Genomic DNA, 18882 nt, shown 5'->3' on the forward strand with positions numbered 1-18882 from the left:
CAGTTGATGGAGATTTGTGGGATGCACATCCAGGGCACAAAGCTCCCGTTCCACCACATCCCAAAGATGCTCTATTGGGTTGAGATCTGGTGACTGTGGGGGCCAGTTTAGTACAGTGAACTCATTGTCATGTTCAAGAAACCAATTTGAAATGATTCGACCTTTGTGACATGGTGCATTATCCTGCTGGAAGTAGCCATCAGAGGATGGGTACATGGTGGTCATAAAGGGATGGACATGGTCAGAAACAATGCTCAGGTAGGCCGTGGCATTTAAACGATGCCCAATTGGCACTAAGGGACCTAAAGTGTGCCAAGAAAACATCCCCCACACCATTACACCACCACCATCAGCCTGCACAGTGGTAACAAGGCATGATGGATCCATGTTCTCATTCTGTTTACGCCAAATTCTGACTCTACCATCTGAATGTCTCAACAGAAATCGAGACTCATCAGACCAGGCAACATTTTTCCAGTCTTCAACTGTCCAATTTTGGTGAGCTTGTGCAAATTGTAGCCTCTTTTTCCTATTTGTAGTGGAGATGAGTGGTACCCGGTGGGGTCTTCTGCTGTTGTAGCCCATCCGCCTCAAGGTTGTACGTGTTGTGGCTTCACAAATGCTTTGCTGCATACCTCGGTTGTAACGAGTGGTTATTTCAGTCAAAGTTGCTCTTCTATCAGCTTGAATCAGTCGGCACATTCTCCTCTGACCTCTAGCATCAACAAGGCATTTTCGCCCACAGGACTGCCGCATACTGGATGTTTTTCCCTTTTCACACCATTCTTTGTAAACCCTAGAAATGGTTGTGCGTGAAAATCCCAGTAACTGAGCAGATTGTGAAATACTCAGACCGGTCCGTCTGGCACCAACAACCATGCCACGCTCAAAACTGCTTAAATCACCTTTCTTTCCCATTCTGACATTCAGTTTGGAGTTCAGGAGATTGTCTTGACCAGGACCACACCCCTAAATGCATTGAAGCAACTGCCATGTGATTGGTTGGTTAGATAATTGCATTAATGAGAAATTGAACAGGTGTTCCTAATAATCCTTTAGGTGAGTGTATATATACACTATTTTTTCACATTGCTTCATTTGCTTCCAAGGTGAGAAGTGATGTCTGTCTTTGAGCTTTTCACTTAATTACAGTGAATGCTGACACAACTGCTTAGCACTGCAGCATACAACACTTTCTACCTACTTGATTTAGTCATTTTTTCTCTCACCAATGTTGTGCCTACTATTGATGAAGATCATATTTTGGCAACAGCTTTAATCAATTATATTTTGGATGTGCTCTATTAGAAAGGGCAAACCAAGGGCTGTAATGCTCAGATGTGATCCCCTACTTACAGGTAAGGGCCATGTGAGTATGTTAGCCAAGAAAAACCAACAGTAACACATTTGAAAAAATAGTTATCTTTCTTTAACAATTACTTAAGTGTTACTTAATAAAATTATATATATATATATATATATATATATATATATATGGATTTAATGTTTCATAATTAGCACTATACTTGTCTTCCTGTTCTGATGGGTGCTGAAAGAGAGGCAGGCAGGGTCTGGAGTCTGCATTGATTTTAAACGCTCACAGTTCAAACAGAGACAGAGTTAATTAGACAGCTGTCTCAAGCTAATCACAGGAAGGGGCAGGTGGGTGGAGAACCGGGAAGACAAACAGATACCTTCTTTCTCGTTAAGAGATTAAGTATGCAGACTAATGGTACACAGGGTCATCTGTTTCCTTGACCCCTTTCTGATACAATGTCACCCCCTCATCATCCAGCCATAGCCTGCACAATTAGACAGTGACCTCAAGAAGCTGAGCAACTTTTCAGCGGACATGGACATATCTGCCTTTCCTTTGAAATGGACTTTCATTAAAAAAAAAAAAAAAAGCACAACAATCTCTTTAACACTTGTAGAAAAAAAGGAAGTGCAACTGGCCTTTAAGAAAAGTCTATATGAAAAGGTTCTCAACCCTTTGAAAAAAAATGTTGTTATATCAAGTAATTTAGAAGAACTAGACTCCTGTGAACGCTGCCGTGCTTGAAATAAACACATTACAAAAGAGTGGAAAACTACTGGCAATGCCCCTGGTTATGAAATGTTTGGTTCCAGTAACTAGTAGAAAAATGTCAAATACCTCTTAAAGGGCAGGAAAAATATTTACAGATTCAATTCACATAGTTAAAACAAAATCACAAAACAAAAAAAACAAAATTACAGTGATCGCCCCAACGTGTTCTGAAAATCTGACGATTTGCTCCAAAAGCCAGCTTTAATGTAAAAATCTCTTGTTTTCCTAAGCAATGACCTTCTGCTGCAATGTATTTTTTTTTCTATTTAAATTATATTTGAATACTACTTCAAAACACAGATATTAAAAGCGTATGAAAATGTTGTTGACTCTTTATTTCGTTCCCCATGTCTAACCAGGAATCAAAAAACAATCGCCCAATGAAGCACCCTGCTTACTAAGGTTTGCTGGTTTCGCTGTCAGCAAAGGCTTTAAATCTATTTATCAAAACAGTACGCTGATCTAAATAAACCAGCTGTCTGGATCATTTGTGTATCAAAAGATGTGAAAGCTATCAACGCTTCCTGTTTGTTTTATAAAATGAAAACCCTTCGGAAAGCTGGGAGGGAGGTGCCGAAATACTAAGTCTGAGGAAATAATATTTAGAGCAGCTACTCTTGAAAGTGACAAACGTCCTCAGCTTTAACATGTACACAATTATCAGATCAGCTATAGAGGACCTTGATTCTCGAGTTTACAAAACAACATCATCAAATTCCCATTTTTTAACTCACAGTTCCTAGCTTATAAATAATATATGTTTTCCTTCTCAGGTACTAGTGATAATGACAGATACAATCTCATTCCCAGTAAACTAGTCTTAAAAGGAATTGTTGACTTCCTTTGCCTCCTAACAGAAAGCTCATAGATAAGATAATAGTCTTCACTTCCTAATGCTTCATAGCTCCTTGGGGGACAGTGGCATTTTCTGATCAATGTAGGAGTTGCCCTCCTGCAAAAGGTGAGGCTCTTTCATCAGGCTGAGCCAGGTTCATTTGACTGTCATTATGTCTTTCTATAGCGGGAACCTCTCAAATGAGTATGAAACAGATTTGCCATTGATTTCAAATCTTATATATATTTAACTGTATGTGGCTAAGATATGAAAGAGATTACACCACTGTCAGCGCTGAGCCCATAATCAATGTATTATTTGTGTGAAGAAACACAGTTCTCCAGCCCAGGTGATCTCTGATCTGTGGTTTTCTATAAATGTATTGTGCCTACTTTTATTAATTTATACTTTGTTTTATATACAGCATTTCAACATTGAACAAGTGAAATGCTAGTCAAGACAGTTGCATTTCAAAGTCACTGCAATTTCCAGAATAAAACTAACTTGTGTGTGGACTTATACATGTATTTACTTATATTGTTCATTAAAATGTAATCCAAAATTGTAGTGTTTTAGGAGTATTAGTCTACAAAAAACACATCTCAGAAAAATAGCTGCAGTTCTGAAGTAGGTATTATTTGTACTGTTGTTGTTGTTGTTGTTGTTGTTGTTTTAGTCTTCAAGGCTGCCCCACCTCAAAGATGTCTCGGGGAAAATGAAATGCAACAAATTAAAGCAAATTATTTTAATGAGCCACATTATTATTTAAATGTAAGAGAACATTAAGTTGTTTAAATATGTATTCTTGCTTAAATAGTTCCTCTGGGCACAGCTCCAAAGTGCCAACATTTTCAGATCAGGGCATGAAATTATAAGTAGCTCATAACAAAGACCCAGTTTTTCAGCACAGTTTTTTTTTTTAAACAACGTGCTAATGGTGTTTTCAGTATGTCATCTGTTGTACATGATTTTTTCTTTAATGATAGATAGCACCGATAGAAGATACACTGCTACACAGAGAGTAATTAACCGGCCAGTCAGTTAGCTGGAATGAAAGACACTCAATTCTCACTACATATTTATCTATTGATTTATCCATCCATCCATCTATCCCTTTCAAATAGATGGTAAGCAAGTAGCTTTATTAAAAGGGAAAGTTACCAATAATTCAATAAACCTTTCAAAATATATCATTAATTAAATTAACAAAATATTAAACGTATATTTTATACATTTTTATTCATATTTCAAATTAATATGAATATGTTCAACTACAACTGTATATGCGTAGATATTCATTTCCAATTATAAGAAACTGCCTAAATAAGAGGGCACACAATCAGCTAACACAGGTTGAAGCAGGTGACCACATTTGCTTTATTTCCCACAACAGCCTCCTTTCAATGGCCAGGATATAAGAAACAGGATATCACCGAGTCTTGATAGACAGCGAAAATAAACGTGTTAGTCACCTGGAAAACAAAAGAATGGGACTGGCAAAAAAACATGAGTGTGCTCTTGATAAACCCAACGGACCCGCAGCGCCAGACATGTGAACTGAACACTTGAGTCACCGTAAGCGGTCAAAAACACAATGCCCCTCCAAACGACTCATTTCTCACCTGCTCCTGCACGGCACAGGCTTTTACTCTGGGTGTTTTCCTCACAATGCAAGCCTGTGAGTCCTTATTTTAAGTTTTGTGTGCATTTGTTTTTTGCCCCATAAAAATCTTTTTTTTTTTATTATCTGATTTTAACATTACGGAGACACACTATTCACTATGGATTGTGAATGTACCACATTAAAATCTCTTGTGAAGTCATTTATTCAAACCCATACCCGTAACATGGATGTGATTAAACAGTCTGAAAAATATATAATATAGGTGAAAACACATTGTACATCTACTGTGTGCCAGCAGAAATCTGAAGTACACTTCCACAGCATGGATAGAGTGTGTTTGGTCAACAATGAGCAGAGGTTAAAAAACATTATAAATAAAGCACAGAAACTGTAGGGTATTCACAGCCTGGTGAACAATTACAAAATAAATGCAGCCACGTCTCAAAGGATAAGAAAATATAAAGCACTCGTGAGTTCCAAATTAAACAAAACAACAACAGGACTTTCAATGTCTTTTCAGACAAGCATTCATTTTGTATTATTAACCCATCAGAGTTTATTGTATACACACTGCATAACCCAGTGTCAGCTAAGTGCACTTTGAGCGCTGTGTGCCTTAAGTACACTTCTGTGTTAACTGTGTAAATACATGCCCTTTAGCACTCTCACTATCAGTGCCTACCTACAGATGGTGCTAGTCTGTTTTTCTTAGTGTGAAGTAGGTGTCTGGGCTTATGTATTGAGATTAACTCTTTGTTGGTTGGGTTTAGTTTACAAACTTACTGACTTTTGATGGAAAAATGACAAAACAAATGTCAAAAAGGCACAAGGGTTGATTGATTGGTTTAATAAGGTTGGCTCTCTTCCTTTTCAACCGGATACTTCTTCCTGTTTATAGTACTGATATATTCTGTCTCAACTACAGTCTAAACTGACCAGCTACAATGCAAGATGAAATATAGTTTCCTAAGAGGTATTAACCCTGCTTTCATAATACTCCAATAATACTATTTCCTTACCAAAAGGTCACAGAACATCAAGACATGCATTAGAAGGCGCTTTCATTGGAAGGTAATCTCCCTATTTTATTATTCCAGTGTGGCTCTAATATGATGGTATTCTGCCAGCACAAAATCCCCCAAGGCTTCCATCAATTCACGTGCCTTAAATTCCTCTCAAGTTTCTTCAATCAACAATGCACATACTTGAAGACATAATCCATTTGTTTGATGTAGACCTGAGAGATATTCCCGAACTGAAAGAACATCTGTACTGGATGTGTGCGTGATTAATGCTAATAAATGCAAAATGTTTAACTTAAGTCATGAGAACGTGAGCATTTACATGCTCTCCCATGACAAAAAAATAAATGACAATTATTATCAGCACTCCACTGGATCCAACTCTCTGGAGCTTATGATACATTTATAAAAGGCAAAGAACGGCTGTCCAAAAATATATCTGAAAACATCCTAAAGCACACAAGGCAATGCAAAACAACAAACGACAATAAACTGTTGACAGCGCAGATTTTATTTTTATTTCTCTCTTTATTTTTAACTTGAGGGAGGGAAGAAGGTAGCCCCCCCAGAGAATTCACTTGTGCTAATACTGAGTGTGAGCCTGGTGCATGAGCTATGGTTTGAAATAATTGAAAAACAGATCAGAGGTTAAAAATAATTGTGTATGTTATTTTTCAGTCGAGCTACTTGAACGTGACTGAAATGGTTATTTCAAACACTTAGAGAGGCGAGTCTGAAAGGGGGGTGGAAAAAGGCACTGTAAACTGAATCCATTTGGCACAGTTTAGGTTAGATATGGTCACTCCTAAAGTGATGGAGATATGCTAGTTAGCCCATTAACAGATATTACTAAACAGCCAAATACATAATCTATTCTCAAGTGCAGCTCTAGGAATATTATTATTATTATTATTATTATTAATACAACATTGCTACACTGATTTCTCCGAGTGGTGTTCAGTTATTTTGTTGCTGTTATATGCTTTGCATTGCTACAATAAAATAAAAGAAGGAGTTAAAATGAATATGAATTAATTAACAATGAAAACAGACGCTTCTGCAGAGTCAATGCCCAAGAACTTTTCCAAGCACAACTTTGATCTGAAATTCATATTCTCTCTATTAATTTCCTTCAGTTAATTACTATATTCAAATAATGCCTGAGAGGAACTCTTGCGGCTCTGTGTTGACTGCTTATATTCCAAAATGTCTAGAGGAAATGTATTACCATTTTACCAGTAAGAAAACAATAAACCCTGAAGAAATGTCTAAAATACAAGACCACATATTCCATCAAACTTTTAAAAATCGATGTCCTGTTGTTGTTGTTGGGGTTAAGCACACTGTTGCTCTGAGGCTACTGATAAAATTCAAACATTCTAGTCATTTATTGTTTTAATCCAAACTTTTACCCTTTCTGTATTTGTCCTGTAAAAAAAAAAAAAATGTATTGTGGTACTTCATTTTAACATTCATGTTGCATACTTCTGATTACTTACAGTGAGGGAAAAAAGTATTTGATCCCCTGCTGATTTTGTAGGTTTGCCCACTGACAAAGAAATGATCAGTCTATCATTTTAATGGTAGGTGTATTTTAACAGTGAGAGACAGAATAACAACAAAAAAATCCATAAAAACGCATTTCAAAAAAGTTATAAATTGATTTGCATGTTAATGAGGTAAATAAGTATTTGATCCCCTATCAATCAGCAAGATTTCTGGCTCCCAGGTGTCTTTTATACAGGTAACGAGCTGAGATTTGGAGCACTCTCTTAAAGGGATTGCTCCTAATCTCAGCTCGTTACCTGTATAAAAGACACCTGTCCACAGAAGCAATCAATCAATCAGATTCCAAACTCTCCACCATGGCCAAGACCAAAGAGCTGTCCAGGGATGTCAGGGACAAGATTGTAGACCTACACAAGGCTGGAATGGGCTACAAGACCATCGCCAAGCAGCTTGGTGAGAAGGTGACAACAGTTGGTGCGATTATTCGCAAATGGAAGAAACACAAAATAACTGTCAGTCTCCCTCGGTCTGGGGCTCCATGCAAGATCTCACCTCGTGGAGTTTCAATGATCATGAGAACGGTGAGGAATCAGCCCAGAACTACACGGGAGGATCTTGTTAATGATCTCAAGGCAGCTGGGACCATAGTCACCAAGAAAACAATTGGTAACACACTACGCCGTGAAGGACTGAAATCCTGCAGCGCCCGCAAGTTGCCAAACATCAGCCTCAAAACCTTAATGACTTGGAGAGGATCTGCAAAGAGGAGTGGGACAAAATCCCTCCTGAGATGTGTGCAAACCTGGTGGCCAACTACAAGAAACGTCTGACCTCTGTGATTGCCAGCAAGGGTTTTGCCACCAAGTACTAAGTCGAAGGGGTCAAATAGTTATTTCCCTCATTAACATGCAAATCAATTTATAACTTTTTTGAAATGCGTTTTTCTGGATTTTTTTGTTGTTATTCTGTCTCTCACTGTTAAAATACACCTACCATTAAAATGATAGACTGATCATTTCTTTGTCAGGGGGCAAACGTACCAAATCAGCAGGGGATCAAATACTTTTTTCCCTCACTGTAAGTGTTTCTCTGTTCTTAAAATGTTAAGCATTCTGATGGAGCACACATACATCTCCATCCTGTAAAAACACTCCACTAATTGTGCCTGTAATCAAACACAGGTTGGATTCAATGGCCACCCCCTGCTTTTGGATGAAACCCAAACTCTTCACCCCTCAGGTGTTAAATATGCAAAATCTCGTAATTCGCTTTTTTCTGTCATATTATTACATTGTAAAAGTGTTTTGTTTTCTGTTAAGAATTATAACTACACTATAACTACTTACAACATTGTAATAATTCTGTCCTACCATGCATAAGTGTTTAAATTAAACAGTATGCAGTATCTTCCTTATAAGAGACATGTCTGAGTTTTGCTCGATGTATACAGAATAGGAAATATTTGAACTATGCTTTAATAATGCATAACAATGGAAGGTTATAAATCGGGAGACAGCTGAGACCCTAACCTACTACAACTTTCCCAGGTAAAGTCTGTGCCCATCGAAGTTCGGGGTGCTCTTTGGGAGACCCGTCGGTGTGCAGATCTGCTTATCAATCAGTGAAAACACATTAAGCACAAAGCCCTGCTGAGGAGTCTCCTGCAGGATTCGTTTGACAGGGAGTTCGACTATCATCTCCCTTCGAGTGCGCGTGGCCCTGCATCCTGCGGCAGGCTCTCTTTCGGCTCCTTGTGCTTTCAAGGCTGCTGTGTCTCTCTGATAAGACCAAACGCCTTTGCATACTTGAGCGCTTCTGACACACTGGCTACCTCTCAGCTATTCCCACCACTGCACCTGAAAGACAATGCTACGGAGGGAAAAGAGCTCCATATGCATTTTTGTCTTCACTTCACTTTTCATTATTTTATGCTTGCTGCGTCTTTTTAAAGGAGCACTCCTTCTTAGTCATTTCTCTCCCTCTACCTCATTTTTTCTCCAGTGTTCTTTCCTTACAGGAGGGCAGCTTGTTTCTGCTCAGTAGATGCCTAGAGCAGCACCTGCTGAGAGCATTAGGTTGGAGAAAGTGCAGAAACTAAATATAGCTCAGACACAGAATAGTGTGTGTGCGTGCATGTGTTTACATTTAATGTACGGAACAGCTTTATATAAATGAAATTGGACTGGAGAACAAATAAAAATGTGACATCATTAAAAGAGTGAAAATGTTAAGAACAGATCTAAGATGGACAAAAGATGCTATTGAATGGATCCCAAGAGAGAAAAGAAGACCTAGAAGATGACCACATAAAAGATGGGAAGATGTAATAATACACTTTGCAAGCTTGACATGTAAAAGTGAAGCTATAGATCGAAGCGCGTGGAAACGTTGCGGGGAGGCCTTCATCCAGCAGTGGATCGATATTGTCTGATAACAGATAGACAGAACTTAACACAACTAAACAGAGACCACTGAACAAAACTAAGAAGTTTGAGTCTTACTTGGGTAAATAGTGCTTAAGAGAGCAGATTCGTCTTTTTGTTTTCAAAATACTGTGTTCATTTTAAGGAATTCTCATCTCATTTAGCAGGCTGCAGATTTAATCTAAGCCCAACAAACTGCCAATTTACTGTTTTCATTGTTTGCACATCAGCACTAAATGTGTCAACACACAGAAAATGTGCACAAAGTTCCCACACGGAATAAACTGTGTAAACGTTGATGGGTTCCCTGAAGCCCATATTTACCTAAGAAGCAACTGTATTTGACAAAAACAGAAGCCCTCCTAAGCAGTGAAATTACGTTTTGCAGCCAAACACCATTATGCAAGATGCTAATGTTATGTCAAATCACCTCTTCAGAGCACATACTTCTTCAAAGGTGCAATTTTGCTCAAGGAACATAAGGTGGTGCACCAGGGAAAATGAACAGCTTTGGAGGTAATATTTTCCTTTCCTCTTTCACTCACTCTCTTTGCTTCGTTCTCTCTTTGAAACCTATAAAAGTCAAGGCAGAGTGCAGTTCATCTCAAATGTCTTGAAAGAAGATGAAACTGGGACATGTTACCTGCTTACAGGGAAATTACAAATACAAAAACAAGATTACAATAGATGGTTTTATTCTATTTAAGGAGGAGAAAATATGCGCTTTTTTGCTGTGTATGGACCTGCCAGTGCTTTATCCACTATTTATTTAAGTTTCGGATTTGGCTACTGCACCCCAATAAATTATTTGAGCATGTCTATTCCCAAACAGGCCTAAGCTGCTCCTATTGTCTTCTACAACACAGTTAAAACACCCCTTTGTCTATTCAAGAAATCTAAAATGAGAAGGAGGAAGCAAGGGAAAGTAATGCAATGAGTTAGGGGTAAGCAGGTGTCTTAAACAGCCACAAAAAACAGCACTGCCTCCCTCAGGGTTATTTAGAGGCACTGTGAAATATAATTTTCCTTTTTTCAGGGCCTAGAGGCTTATGAACAATTTAACAGCAAGATATTTATTGTGAAACAGGTAGTATTCCCACTGGAGATGTATTGTTTTTCTAGAAGTTATTAACCCAAAACTGGAATATAATGAGGAGTCAATCCCTAGACTATTTTAACAATAAAACAACTATGTATGAATAGACTTATCAATAGTAATATTTTAATATTACTTAGGGTAGTTATTATTTAGATATAGTAGTAGTAGTAGTACTAAATAAATTAAAGATTCATAAACAGGGGTTATAAACCTCTACAGATTTTCTGAGGAATATTTTAGTCTTTGTAGTTCCACGTCTAAAACAATGTATGTGTGTAACATCTATTCTGGGAAGAACCACACACAAAGTCACTTAAATAGTTTTCTCTAGCATGTGAGACATCTATCTATCTCATACCCATCCATCAGACAGTATTTCTGAGGAAAAATAAGCATAATCCAAAACACATCTCTTGGTATTATCACTACAGTCATGTTGGTGTTGCAAGCACCCATTCTTTATTAGTCATAGCAGCTACCATTGGGCTTTGAAGGAAATTGAATTGAATTACAGAAGAATTTGCTGTTCCTTGAATTCCATCATTTCCCCCATCAGAATATAATAACAGCCTCATATCTCCTTATGTAGGTAAAGAAAATACAATAGTTTGACGCTTTTCTTTTTCATTTTTCTTTTTTGTCATTTCAAATTACATTCATATTATCTTCGAGCAACCTAGACATCTACAGCTTCCTGGTGGATTTTAAAAAAACATCCCTAGATTATTTAATCCTTTTGGGGAATACATATGTGTTTATTAATATAAAATAAGTTCCCAGTTTCAACAAACCAAATGGGAAGTGATTAATTTGCTGCATACTTCCTGTAACAGATAAAGACTAACAACATATGAATTCAGCTAAATAATTCATAGATTAAAGTATTCTACTGTGTAAGACAAATACCTTGTTTTCCATTCGCTCACGGCGCTTGATAGCCTTGCATTACAAGAACACAGATTCTTGTTCGGGATGGAAATATGGCCTGCAATAAAATCTAGAAACCTCCCAAATATTCTCTAATTAGATATCAAAATTCTTGATTTTTAAGTTGTGTTTTGTCATTTTTTTATTTTACACAAGCAAAGAGGAGGTTTGGTTTTTGTTTATTCAGTTCTTTCTATTGTCCTTTCTATGCTGGGGCTGTAATTTTGATGCGTTATCACCGGTGAGTGACTGAACGCCACTGCATTGATATAATGCAGTCATCATCTGTATATTAGAGAAAAAGGCCATAGAGAGAAAGAGAACACAAGCTAGAGAGAGTGAGAGAGAGAGAGAGAGAGAGAGAGAGGGAGAGGAAGAGATAAATCAATGGGCAGACAGCTGTTTGATGTCTCTCATCATCAGTGCAGGCTCAAAGATATACACTGATGTGCAGTTTCAGAGCACTTATATTTGTGACTGAAGAAATGGCCTAGCAATGGGGAATCAAGTGGGAACTCGGCTCTGGTGAGAGCCACACCACTCACTCACATGTAAGCAGCCCGAGGCAATACATGCACAGTCACCTCCCTTTGATGATCACAAGCCTGGTGACCGTGACCCCAGCACCCCTGGATTCATTAGTGAAACTCAAAGGTCAAGCACGTATATCCTTATAGGCCCACAAACCAAACTTTCTCTAATTTGATGCAGATCACTCGAACAATGATTAGCTTTTAACACTTGATTTCCTGTGCATGCATAACTAAACTCCAATTCTACATTGCCGTTTTTTTTTTTTTTTTTTTTTTTTTACTGCAGTGCAAAACAAATACCGACAAGGCTCTTATTTCTTCAATTTATTAACAACGATGTATATGAATGTAGAACAGTGTGGAGGCCTGAGGGAAACTATTCAATCTCATTTCATTAATGCGCAACCAAAAATTATGACCACTGCGAGGCCGGATTACACCGCTATCGCATCAACTGCTTCAGTAGTTTCAATTCCTCATTCTGAGGTACCAACGTCCTTATATGTTTTAAACACTTAAAAGGTTAATCAATTCTGTAAGCATGTTGAAGATTTCTATTAAGGCCTGGAAATGAGGCGACACAGTGGTGCTTTAATTTCTCGTTCATCCCATTCACATGGCACGACAGCACTACTGTGCATGTCTGCTGCAAATCTGTCACACGGCTTAGCATAATCCTACAACTTTACCCTTTGCAATCACGTGACTCAATTATTTATTTAGTGTAACTCAAAGCAAATGCCGCAAAAAACATTACTCTCAACACAAACGGCGCTTTGCCAACCTGGGATATACATGCCGCAAAACAGAACGCTGTTTATGTCGAGAAGAAAGTCGTTCCTCCTGTGAAGCAGGGATGTGTTTTGCATCAGCGATGTTTTTCATCCTCTGATCTTGGCGTCTTAATCAGAACTGAGGGACAGATGGAGTCCATTCCAAATGACACCACGATATTTTAGCCAAAAAACCTGCAGCCCACAAAAGGCTCAAGCTTGCTAGCAAATGAACTTTCCAGCACAATTATGATCCCAAGCACATATCTAAGTCTGAATACATTTGAACATTGTGGAAAAAGAAACGTATAATTTTTTTCTAAAATATATGCTTGCGGATGCATTCATTATTAAGGGTCATACAATTAATTTACTTTTGGATTTATTTAAATAATAAGCTTACTCTGCATTTTCTTGCTAAATCAACTTTTATTTAGATCCTTGATGAGGTGTAAGGAAATTTAGAATCTACTGTACAAAACATACGCACACAAACACTTCTATCAATCAAAGGCTTAAAGTTTTGGGTGAATTTTGTGCCAGAAAGAAACTATTGATGAACAGCATTCTGCCTGTAAAGACCCTTTTAAGCCATTAAATCACATCGAGACCTATTATGCCTGGTTATCTTGCCAAGAGAGACATTTAATCTATGGTACTTACATTGTTTCTGCTCCCTTCACCAAAAACAATGCAGTGCAGAGTTCAGGTTTGAAATGAGGAACTGTAGCCAGGAGATTCTAGGTCATATTACACTAAATATGGAGTGGATTATTTGACTGCCATTATCCATTGATGCATGGACAACATGTATATAATCAAAGAATGCTTGAACACGGATATACAAATCAGATCAGAGTAAGATTTGTTGTATATATATTCAATTTCTAGTAATATTATTGAGTATATTTACATGATAGGGACACAAATCTTAGCTCTTTCAGTCCATATTCCAAACACTGACAAAAATGATGAGAGTTACAATACAGCATCTACAATCATCCATCATGTATTCTTCCCACTTGCATACAGGATTAAGGCCTTGTACGGAAAGCAAGCCAGAACCCGATAAATCAGCAATTTTTACTTTAATTAATTAAAGGTTCATTTGTAATCAATGCAAGCGGGGAAAAAACCTCCCAAAAACTATTAGTTTGCATGAAGTGTGATTCTTAATTTGACAGGAAAAAAGAAACAAGGCAAAACATTCCGTTTTAAGCAAGCAAGAAGAAGATGCATCTCCCAATATAGAGTAATCAGACAGCAGCATTGATCTGTCATTTCTAATTAGAGGAATCACATTTTGTTTGAAGAAAAGGCTTGGATATGCAGCACGTAGCATGTTCAGAGGTCTCCTGTGATGTAGGCATAACACAAGCCAGGAATTTCAAATTCTGGAACCGAGGCCAGTTTTCTTTGCTTCCCCGTCAACAGGGCTGCAAGACCCTCAGCGCTCAGTACTGGCACCAGCTGGAAGAGCCACAGAGAGGCCGGCTCTTCCTGCTCACTGACGTCTTAATGGTAATGGTGTGCACCACCCAGCTGCAGTGCCCAAGACCCCCAGACCCCCGAACACTTAACTACCAGGTCGGTCCAATCAAACTGCATTAATATTGCATAGGCTGTGTATCGATATGCTAACATTCATAAAGCTGACAGACATCGGAGACAGCCCACTGGGGTTTTTAGATGATGTTGTCCTATATAAATGTATACATAAGTGCTTTGTATTATTATTTTCAGGGGTAATAGCATTCATTATTTTATTTATATTTTAGTTACAGTTGTTGTTGAAGAAGCAGGACTGTTATAACAGAGAATGAACTGCTATCACACTATAAACTGTTATTACTACCAGTACAAAGCTATTTCACACTCTTCACTTCGCAAACATCAGATTACAAGAACCTTTAGTTTAATTCTCAGTTCCACATCCTGTTCTCTGTTCAGTATATTGTACTGTAGTCTGTCACCACATTTCATTTCCTTGCTGTCTTTTATTATTAAAAACATTAAACTATATCCAAATTATATTATTAAACCACCCACGAGAATGCAACACTTACAATAAAACAAATATGTTAAGAGAAGGATGCAATAATATTAAGGTAAAGCATCTTTCGGTCACATTTCTATCAAGAAAATACTTTTGACAGGATTCAAATGTTTTCCTAGTAAAATGTCAGGTTTCTAAGAGTACTCAGACATTAGAGGCAGAAGAAGCAGAGTAATTATGATGGTTTAGTGTTGATCAGCTTATGCTCTATATATCAAAGATGGCACCATAACTCCATTTTGGAAAGAAAATGCAATCTTTTAATGTTCTGTAATTCTCAATTTGCCCTTTTTAAAGTCCTCTGAATATCCATGTAATAAAGTGATACTTCTGACATGTGTGCGTCTGTATATGTTCAAAAGCAATCAAATCCTTGTTAAATCTTGAATATATAACAAGAACAACAACATAATAATGATGTTAATAATAATAATAATAATAATGTAAAAAACATATCGGCATGTTTAAATAGGGATTAATCTGTACACACACATGCACAAACATATATGAACAAACATGAATGCATATATGCATTACAACATCTCACTGCAAATAAGCACCGATTAGCAACTCAACTTTGCTAAGCACTGACTTCCCATCTTAAGCATAATTCTTAGAGACCAAGACACACATTATTAAGATTACCCTACTACATCAAAAGGGGCTCTTGAGGGACTCATGGACCTGATTTAATTGGGGCTTTTATTAATAGCAAATATGCAGGAAAAATATGCAGAGATCTTACTTTACAAAACTAAAATAAAAAATAAAAACAATATCTGTGGATCCCAGTGTAACGCAAGGCTACGATCTGCAGGCGTCCATTTGCTTGCTATGCACTGTCTCATTTTAGCTGAAGTCACTAAATGATCACAATGCTCACTGCTTGCAGCTCATCAGCAGACCGGCATGGATGCAGGGCTCACTGCGCTGCTCATTTGCACTCCGAGCCCCTCAACTTCCCTTTACCAGTCTCCCATAGTACTAATTGTATCAGCATGGATTAGGGTCGATTGCTCAATCCCCTGATGATCCCTGTTCAGGACTCCAGGTGAATGATGAAACCGGCAGCAGTGACGGGTGGTATGCGTGTGCTGTCTCATTGCATATTGATTTCACCAGGTTTCCACTTGAGCGGATGATTAATCACTGCTTATTTCCTGCATTAGCATCCAACCACCTCCTAAGGTGGAAAATTTAGGGCTAAACCTCCCCCTCTTTCTCGTGGCTCTCAGATGGAACAGAAGAACAAAATAAACCAAATTCAGCCAGCCACGCATTTGCCATGACCCCACTTCTGTAATAAACTCACATTGCATTAGTGGTTTCTTATGTAAACAAGCTAGCCAATCCATAGCCTCTCCAATTTAATTCCCTTTTTCATTTCAAAGAATCAAAAGAATACCAGTAAAAGGCATGATGTCAATCCCATGTATAACACAATAGTACAGTGATCTTTGAAGGAAAGTAAAATACTGATGTTGCTTTCAACAGATATAATTAACGTAGGATCTAGTACAGACTTTTGACATAGGCTTAAAACTCAGCACGACGAATGCAAATTCAGGTGCACATTCCGGGACTCGAGAAAGATAAAATGTCAGTTCGAGCAAATAATTTGAAGGCTTTGTTTTGCTGTAAAGACCCTAATTTGTAGTTAAATTGATTTAATCAGAATAACTACCATTTCCAATCTACAGTTTCAGGGACTGTCACTAATGTGTTCTGGGTAGCACGCATGCAAATTCAAAATGGATATTTAGGTTATGTCCTCTATGAAAAGGTTTTTAGGTCATTGGGTAAATCAAATACCAGGACTCATTACTGCCAGCACGTATGAGAGTTCAAAGACCCCATTGTAGTGCGTCTGCAGTCTTTGATCTGGACAGAGTGTTTTCAGATTTTTTTTTTTCACCTGTTGGTCATTTTAAGACTGAATGTTTTAAATAGCATTCTAATTGGCTGGATCATTATTTTGCCGAGATAAGAAGGCAGAGTCAAGGAAACAGAAGCCAAACAGCATGGCTGCTTTGCATTTTATGTTTATAGCTGTATATAGAAAAATAAATGAATGTATCCCAGAACAAATTAAAATATGTGACATTGAAAGAGTGAAAATGTTAAAATGGCAATGGGTCGGACACATTGCAAGAATAAAAGATCAAAGATGGACAAAAGAAGCTATGGAATGGATCCTAAGAGATGAAAAAAGACTTGGAAGACGACAACATATACATACATACATACATACATACATACATATATACACATACACACCCACAATTGGAGGCTACCATATCTAATATAACTTCTAACACAAAACAAAAATTATAATGTTCAACAATTGTTCAGAGAGATAAGTTTGTTTTCACTTTCCCATTAAATTATAATATAGGTAGGTTAATAAGTAGTCTGTTGTGTACTCTCGGTTCAGAGGACATAAATTAACTCATTTCCTCATGGACCGAAAAGGAAACAAACAATAAAACATGCAAAAAGCATGAACGTGTCACACATACAGAAGCAGACCAAAACACAGGCATAATCAGTGACCCCAGCCACTACCTTTTAAATAATGAGCATAATCAATGTATTGAATTACATCCTGTCTGGTCGGAAAACACAAGCAAAGCCTCCTCACTTTAAATATTGAGAATAACACATGAGGCCCTAACCTTTGCCTGCCTTATTTAGCAAGGTACACATACAAATGAGTCCCTATTAATATTCCACCAAACAATACTAAGTGTTTACACAAAGGGACTGAAATGAGACATTGATTGAAGATAGATCCAGCACTGAAGCCGACTTCTATCCTTTCAATTACTCCAATGCATGATTAATACATCAAACAGTATTAGCTTCTGCATTTCTGGGCCGATGCTGGGAGCTCTGACAAGGATTGGCATGACAGACCAAGTGGATGATAGATCGTCTCCAGATCTTGTTTGCTTGTTTTCTCCACCTCTGCGAGTTTGTTTTTCTCTTGAAACTTTTCTTTGGTATCTTTGTTCCTCGTGGGTTCACTCACCCCGATGATTTATTTGAATGTATTTGTAAATAAGTGCAAACATTAATCTGCTTTAGCGTAAGGTTAACATTTTGCTTGTCTTATTAATTTACAAATTACATTTTCCTTGGTATCAGGATAATGCATGCACATCTGCCAATGTGTAACTGAAATTTAGTGTAGCATGGGCATCTATTACATCACCTGGTTTATCTCACAGATTTTAATACAAGTGTGAGCAATAAAATTTGCTGAGTTCTGAAAGCTGAAGCACTATTAATACATACATTTTTTTAAGGCATAGATAACTTCTTCTTTATAGGATAACTGGAATGCACAGAGAGAGGAAATTCTCTATGCTTTTCCTAACAATGTGTGGAGCTGTTTATAGCATTAGTCATTGTCCATTGTGTTGCGTGTTTATTGTTTTGTGATATATGGCATGTCTTCATTTCATGACTTCTCCTCCAAACAGGAACTATCTGTGAATGCTGTGTTGTGAGCAAGAATTTCCTTTGCTATGTAAACAGAAATAAATGTATGAATAGCACAATGATTAATATAATAATAGTCTTCAATATAAATATTATCTTAGTCATGGAGGTCGGCAGTCGAAATCAATTAAACATGGCTAATAATCAATACAAAATTTAATTACATGATGTAGAGTGGCATTTATGTTTCAATGTGTCACCAGAAAGTTGGAATACATTCCTTTGAAATTATTTGATATGCAAAACAATGCAATGGCATGCTTATTGTAGTGGCTTTAAGGGGGGTTAGAAATATACCAGATTTGAAACAAATATTGGAAGAACTGTACTATTTCACCCTGTGCAGCAGTCTTTTAATAAATGTTTGCATTCCTCAGACTAAAATCATATTAGACCCACATTGTTCTAAGCTTTTTGTTGTCTCTAGCTATTCCTGAATCTCTGTAATAATTTGGTCATTAGGAGGCTGCCACGGTCATGTGTTCAGT

General features: G+C 37.5%; 1 protein-coding gene across 1 annotated transcript in view; it reads right to left on the reverse strand.

The window, feature by feature from the left end:
- Window positions 1–18882, reverse strand: part of LOC136763003 (protocadherin-1) — a 147823-nt gene that overhangs the window by 54738 nt on the left and 74203 nt on the right. The gene's annotated exons all lie outside the window — the stretch shown is intronic.

The sequence above is a fragment of the Amia ocellicauda genome, chromosome 11 (genome assembly GCF_036373705.1).
Source record: "Amia ocellicauda isolate fAmiCal2 chromosome 11, fAmiCal2.hap1, whole genome shotgun sequence".
NCBI lineage: Eukaryota > Metazoa > Chordata > Actinopteri > Amiiformes > Amiidae > Amia > Amia ocellicauda.